The sequence below is a fragment of the Nicotiana sylvestris genome, chromosome 2 (genome assembly GCF_000393655.2).
Source record: "Nicotiana sylvestris chromosome 2, ASM39365v2, whole genome shotgun sequence".
In the NCBI taxonomy this organism is placed as follows: domain Eukaryota; kingdom Viridiplantae; phylum Streptophyta; class Magnoliopsida; order Solanales; family Solanaceae; genus Nicotiana; species Nicotiana sylvestris.
In genome coordinates, this window is record NC_091058.1 from 55,208,787 (window position 1) to 55,215,492 (window position 6,706).

Consider the following 6,706-nt stretch of genomic DNA (forward strand, 5'->3'; position numbering starts at 1 on the left):
AGAAAGAAGGGGGTTTCGTAGCAGTTGTATATATTCACAATTCAAATAATATTAAAGCGGTAAAAAAAAACATTTAGCATATTAGCATATAAACAGTTGAAAATTATATAGTAAGTAAAGCCAATAAAAACAGATATTTTAAGCTCGAATTCTTTAAACCCTGAACCTATGGTTCTGGGTTAAAATAACAAAACTTTAGTCCCCAGCAGAGTCGCCAGAGCTGTCGCACCTCCTTTTCACCGGGCCCGCGGGGCGCGTGGGGAGTCTTCTCCAATTGAAGGACAGTCGAAACGGGATTTGTTTATTTGTTTTAGAGTCGCCACTTGGGAATTTTAAGGCGTCCCAAGTCACCAATTATAATCCCTGAATCGAGGAGAATATGACTCTGTTTATTATTCTGCGAACCAGAAATCCTGAGTAAGGAATTCTGTTAATTCGGAAGAAGGTGTTAGGCATTTCCGAATTCCGTGGTTCTAGCACGGTCGCTTAACTGTTTTTATTATTGGCTTAATTATCTTGATTTTTATTAAATATTTTTTATTACGTGATTTTTCTACCGCTTTTACTTATTGTGGTTAAGAACCCTTCTTTGAATCGAATTACGCGTACGTATATTCGTGTTATAAATTTAAAAAATGCGGAATTGTGTCACGCGTACGTGTACACAATAACTTTTGATAATATATTTATTGAGTAATCATTTTTTCGAAATTGTGTCGAATCAAAAATATTTGTTTTTTTCTGAATAGTGAACCGTACATTTCGATTTTTTATGAAATTGATTTAACGCCTTTGAAAAAAATCCTTTTATTAAATATTCGTTCAAAATTGCGCGTACGCATAATCCGAATTTTTTGCTTTTAAAAATATAATCAGGGTACGCGAACGTATCCCTAATCGTGTGACATATTTGTAATGATATTATGGAATTTCCACAAAATATTTGTTATATCACGAGAAATCTCGTTTTAAGATACTCTTTAATTTTATTTTTTTTTTGAAAAGAATCCACAATTTATTAAATGTTGACCATTGATTATAATTTCCGAATATAAATTATATTCATTCTAATTATTCAAATTCAAAGGACAGAATAAAAATATGATTAATACTATCTTTAAAACAAATATGACATTATATATATATATGCCAAGGAATAAATTACATATGAAACTAAAAATGAATGATTCATAAAGGAAGGAAATATTTTCCAGGAATTTTCATTATTACTTGATGCAAATTCTATTTTTTTTTATTACCATTGATTTAAAGTGTAGCCATTTGTGTATATACAACTCAACTTATTCTTATATACTCGTTTTAATCTTAATAGATGAAATTAATTTACTTAGTTATGCCTATGATTGAGTTAGGATAGATATAGATATAATCAAACCAATTTGATTCTCAATCTATGTGAATTATTACTAACTATTAATTTTCACATTGTATAAGTTCCTAAGCCCTTTATTACTTAAGAAAGAGAACAAGTCTTGTTGACTTAATAAAATGATATTGCATACAATATTACTTACTATATTTGACATTTTTGAACATACGGATTATACTAACGCATCTTTCAACTATAAATTATGAACATAACCGATGTTATGCCAAAAGATGGCAAATTGCAGCTAATCATCATCTAGCTTTAAACAACCACTAATTAACTAACAAGATAAACTAATAGCATATTTTCTTTGATAATGCTATATTATGCCATACCTTTCTAACAATACCATGAAGTGTAAATAAAAACCAACTTTCTGCCATATTTCCTATTTACACAACTCATAGATAACTAAACTAATGAAATTTGACATGGATATCATTATTACAAAGTTTTATATGAATTTCGAAATAAGACAATTAACTTGTAGCCATCGAGTCGGACTTACTACTGGTTAACCAATATGAAACTAAAGCTGAAATTTTCAACTAAAGAACTCAAATGAATAGATGACAGTATTACAATTCAAACTCTATTTATTTATCATGTTGAATCTCTTTCCAACATAAAATTTAAAAGACATGTACCTGAAAATGAAGGTAGGAGGAGTAAGTTTCAGCAGTAGCAGCAGTAACAAAAACAGTAGAATATACTGATAACACAGTAAAATCTGAACAAGAATAGGATTCGAAGAGCCCAGATGCACAGTAAAGTACTTTTAAGAAACACTTCGGATTTTAACTGAACAGTGGAATCACATAAAGTTGAACAGATTCAACAAAAAAAAATTCAGATTTCAGTTTTTCTTCAGTTTCAAATTCAGTTTGTTTCTGATTTTCTGTTTCTGCTACTGTATCTGTGTGTGAGTGTGTATGTGAGTGTTCTATTTTCTGTTTCCTTCCTTTAAAATCTCAGCCCTCAAAATCTCTTAAAAATTCTCTCTTAAAAATTCTCTCTGAAAACCCTTCCAAACTCTCCTCTCGTCTCCCTCTAAATCAGTCCAGCTCCCTGTATTTATACAAGTCTGTCCCTTTTTTTTAAGTGCTGCCTGGACCCCCTTTTTGTTATCTAAGGCAGATTTTCCCTTAAAATCTGCCACTGAACTGCTTTTTCTTATTCAAACAGCACTAAGGATACCTTTACTTTATTTTCAGCCCCTCCACTTCCTTTGGTTTCCTATTATCCTATTAGATTAACAGCCACTAACATTCCACTTCCAGCACACTAGCCCTAACACTGTTTTTTATTGTTTCATTCCCAGAAATGCCCTGAACTCCTACTGTTATTACTGCCCATTAATACAAGATCAAAATCTATTATGAAACAGATTTAAAAATCTGTCCAAACCTAATTATCAACCTGATTTAAAACAGCTAATACCAATTCTCTTAATCAAACAAACATTCTGTCTTTACATATTATGCTAAACAGGGAAATGCAATAGCTGATGTACAAGAGCTAAATTCAGATTGATCACTGAACTTGCATCCAAACATATTAACAATACATAGAACTCCAAAGAACATTTCAACTGAAATTCAAAATCGAACAAAGAGCAACAAATGCAGGAACACTGTCAGTATTGACACTGCCCTGAACTTAATGTTCACAAATCATATATAACACCTACTTGATGAATTTACTGATTTATAAACATGATTTAATTGGCAAGTATCAATCAGTAGGCTGTTTACAACATTTGTCCATAATTGGCCTAAAATAATAGAAGCAGACTGTTTTTTTATTATCTTTATCATAAATGAGAATTCATAATATAACTAATCGACGAACTTAATCGAGTCGATTACTTACATTATGAACAATCACAACCAATAGGAACAATTCACATTCTGATCAAGTAGATAGGTAAGAAACAGAAATGACAGAATTAATCAAAACACAAATATAAAAAATTAACAAGCTATTAATACGGACAACAATACACGTAGAATACACAAAATAAATAGAAAAATACCTCTGAACTTTAATTTTATTCTGACTCGAACTCAACTTGGATTTCGGATTTTTTGTTTGAAATCAAACTGACCTTAGTCGAAGTATTTTCCACTGAAAATACTTCGACTAAGGTCGATTAAACCTCAATCTTCATCATAATCTGAACCGAATCCGGAAGTTTGGTATTTTTAGGGTTCTTAAAAACTCGATTTGGGATTTAACCATTTCTGGTCAGATTCGAGAAGAACCAAACATGACACAATGGTGAGGGTAGCCTAGGGGTCATTTGGTGTTAGTTTGAAACGGATCTGAGTTCATCTTTGTTTGGTCCGAATCTTCAAAAGAAGATTCGAGAAGTTCAGAGCTGATTCGAACCAAACTAACTTCAGATCCATAACAAGGGTTGTTAGGGGAAACCATGGTGTTAATTTGGGGCTGATTGGTTTAGATCAAGTTTTCAGGCCAACCTTCGATTTAAGATTCGAAGAGTTGGGGCCTGATTCGAAGGAAACTAAGGTCGGATTCGTGTAGGGGAGGTTCAGGAGGTCCTAGGGTGTTAAGTTGGTGACCGGCGGCGTTGATGCCGCCGGGTTTCAGGCGAAGGGGAATAGGGGCGGCTAGGGTTAGGGGTCTGTTTGGAACGATGATGAACAGGAGCGGAGAGGGGGGGGTGTTCAGTTAGGGGCTGGGTAGAGGCTTGGGATTTATATAGGGGTGGGGTGGACTGGTATCGTCCGTTGGATCAAGTAGAATGGATGGCTGAGATCTACTCACTTAACCAAACGGTGTCGTTTGGTTTAGGTTAGGGGGACGGGTTGAACCGGGTATCGGATCGGGTAAGGGTCTTGGGTTAGGGTGATGAGATCTTGGCCGTTGGTTGGATTTAATCCAACGGCCCTTGATAAGAGGTAACCAAACGACGTCGTTTGATTCTGTTTTGAATTGGACCGGACATGGTCATTTGGATTGGGCCTGATTTTGTTTAGAAATTTCAGCCCAGATCCGTTTTTTGCCCACTTAATTCCATTCTTTTTAATTTCCATTTTAATTCTTCAATTATTAAAAATAAAAAATTACTCCTTCAAAATATTAATCAACCTTTAACAATTTAACACATAGACAAAAATATTAATCACATAGTGAAGCATTAAAATTAGAACAAACGCATATTTTTGTAATTTTATTTAAATTAACTTAATTAAATGCATACTTAAATCCTAAATATGCATGAAACATGTATTTTTATTTTAATTTTGTTTAATTATAACCAAGCAAATATTTTACGGACATAAACAAATATTTAACACCACGCAAATTCAGAAATTACACAGTAAAAGAAATTTATTTTGATTTATTTTGGAGTAATTTTTCGTAAGGCAAAAATCACGTGCTCACATGCACGACATGACATTCATACGCATAGGCATGACGTTAAAAGTAATTTATGATTTACAAAAGTTATTCAGACTTACAGGTTGAGTCATGTACTTTATATGTCTTCCATGTCTCTCATGTATTTATTTATGTGCCTTACATACTCGGTACACTATTCGTACTGACGTCCCTTTTGCCTGGGGACGCTGCGTTTCATGCCCGCAGGTCCCGATAGACAGGTCGAGAGCTCTTCAAGTAGGCTATCAGCCTAGTGGAAGATGTTGGTATGCTCCATTTGCTTTGAAGTTGCTCATTTGGTTAGTATGATTTAGACATGTATTGTTTGGTATGGCGGGACTCTGTCTCGACCTTTATGACATTTATGTATTCTTAGAGGCTTGTAGACATATGTTGTGTACGTAAAAGGTTGTACGGCCTTATCAGCCTTTGTTTTGAGTTTATAAAGGATCATGTTGGCCTATTAGGCCCGTATGTCATGTGTATATGATGATGTAATGAGAAAGATACGTTACGTTGGTACTCGGTTGAGTAAGATACTGGGTGCCCGTCGCGGCCCATCAGTTTAGGTCGTGACATTATTATAACCTAAAGCAAACTACGAGGTTTATAAATTTTACTAAACTACTTTTGTGATTACGCTTGAAAGTCCTGTGATTTTGGAGCACTATAATGTCAATACAACTTAACCCAGCATAATAAATTAATTCTCAATTTTAATAATAATGGATGTTTAGGCTAAAAATTTGCACAAACAGTGCAATAAACACAAATTTAATTTAAAAAAAACATTGATTCATAACATGCTATATTAGATATTAACTTAAGCTAACATACAGTCAATCTCCATAATAATTAATTAACAAAGGAAAGCAAACATGCACATCATCGTGGAAAAGAGGGAAAGAAGAAGATTGAAGTCTTGTTTTGATGTTAATTATTCTAACTAAACACAGCAACTCAAACCATTTCATTTTCACGTTCTAAATTGAAGAAACACTAATTCAACATAGCAACTACTCAGTTAAGGTTACATTAACACGCAAACAATAAAATCAAACAAGAGAACCTTTCATAAAGTCATTCACTCAGCAGCAAACTAAGGAAAACAAGTTTGTAAGAAGGAAGAGAAATTGGACCTCAATTTAACTAAAAATTGATGTAAACCAGTACAACGACAAACTCAGCCCAGTCGACTCCAAACTGAAAACAAGCATCGCAACAGAAAACTCCAACAGAAAACCGCAAACGGCACCCTCGCCAACAACCTCAAATCTCGACTGAACTGTTTTTGGGACTGCTTCGAGACTGTTTCTCAACGAAATAAGTAGTGTTTGAGCCACTGTTTATGGATGGTTTTGGTGATGAAGGATGCTGGTTTTTGTGGAGGAGAAGAAAGTTGGTCTGTCGAGTTCTGGGTGAAGATAGGGCCGACGACTACTGGTTTAGGGAGTGGTCGTTGTTTTTGCTTCAGCAGCCACCATCGAAAATGGTTGCTTCTTCTTTATAAAAGAAGATGATCGATCATGGAGGGTGGGGTCTCCTTGTGTTATTTTCAGCTGTCAGCTCAAGTCCCTAGGTCTAGCCGCTAATTTTTATTTTATTAGAAGATAGGTTCTTCATTTTTTCGATTTTTCTTTGAATTTTGAAGAAGACCAACGTCGGATCTTTTGAGTGTTAGCTTTTCTAGGCGTCCTTTCTTAAATTCTAGGGGTCTAGGTATTTGTAGGGATTTTTAGGTTAAGGGGTATGAGCCTAGAAATTATGGGCTTGAGAATTATAGGTTAGGTCCGAAAATTACGCTTAAAAATGTGTTGTTTGAGCCTAAATTTTATTTTTTTCGTGAACGAGGCTAAGAATACGACATCATTTACTAATTAATCCTACTTATGTAAAATAACTATTAAA

General features: G+C 34.2%; 1 long non-coding RNA gene across 1 annotated transcript; it reads right to left on the bottom strand.

Annotated features, from left to right (window-relative positions):
• Positions 1 to 1,794: 1,794 nt before the first annotated feature.
• Positions 1,795 to 6,446, bottom strand: LOC138886326 (uncharacterized). The gene is made up of 2 exons (XR_011404997.1): positions 5,938 to 6,446; positions 1,795 to 2,037 (listed from the first exon to the last, which is right to left on the bottom strand). It is a non-coding gene; the product is annotated as an uncharacterized lncRNA (long non-coding RNA).
• Between the last annotated feature and the right edge of the window lie 260 nt (positions 6,447 to 6,706).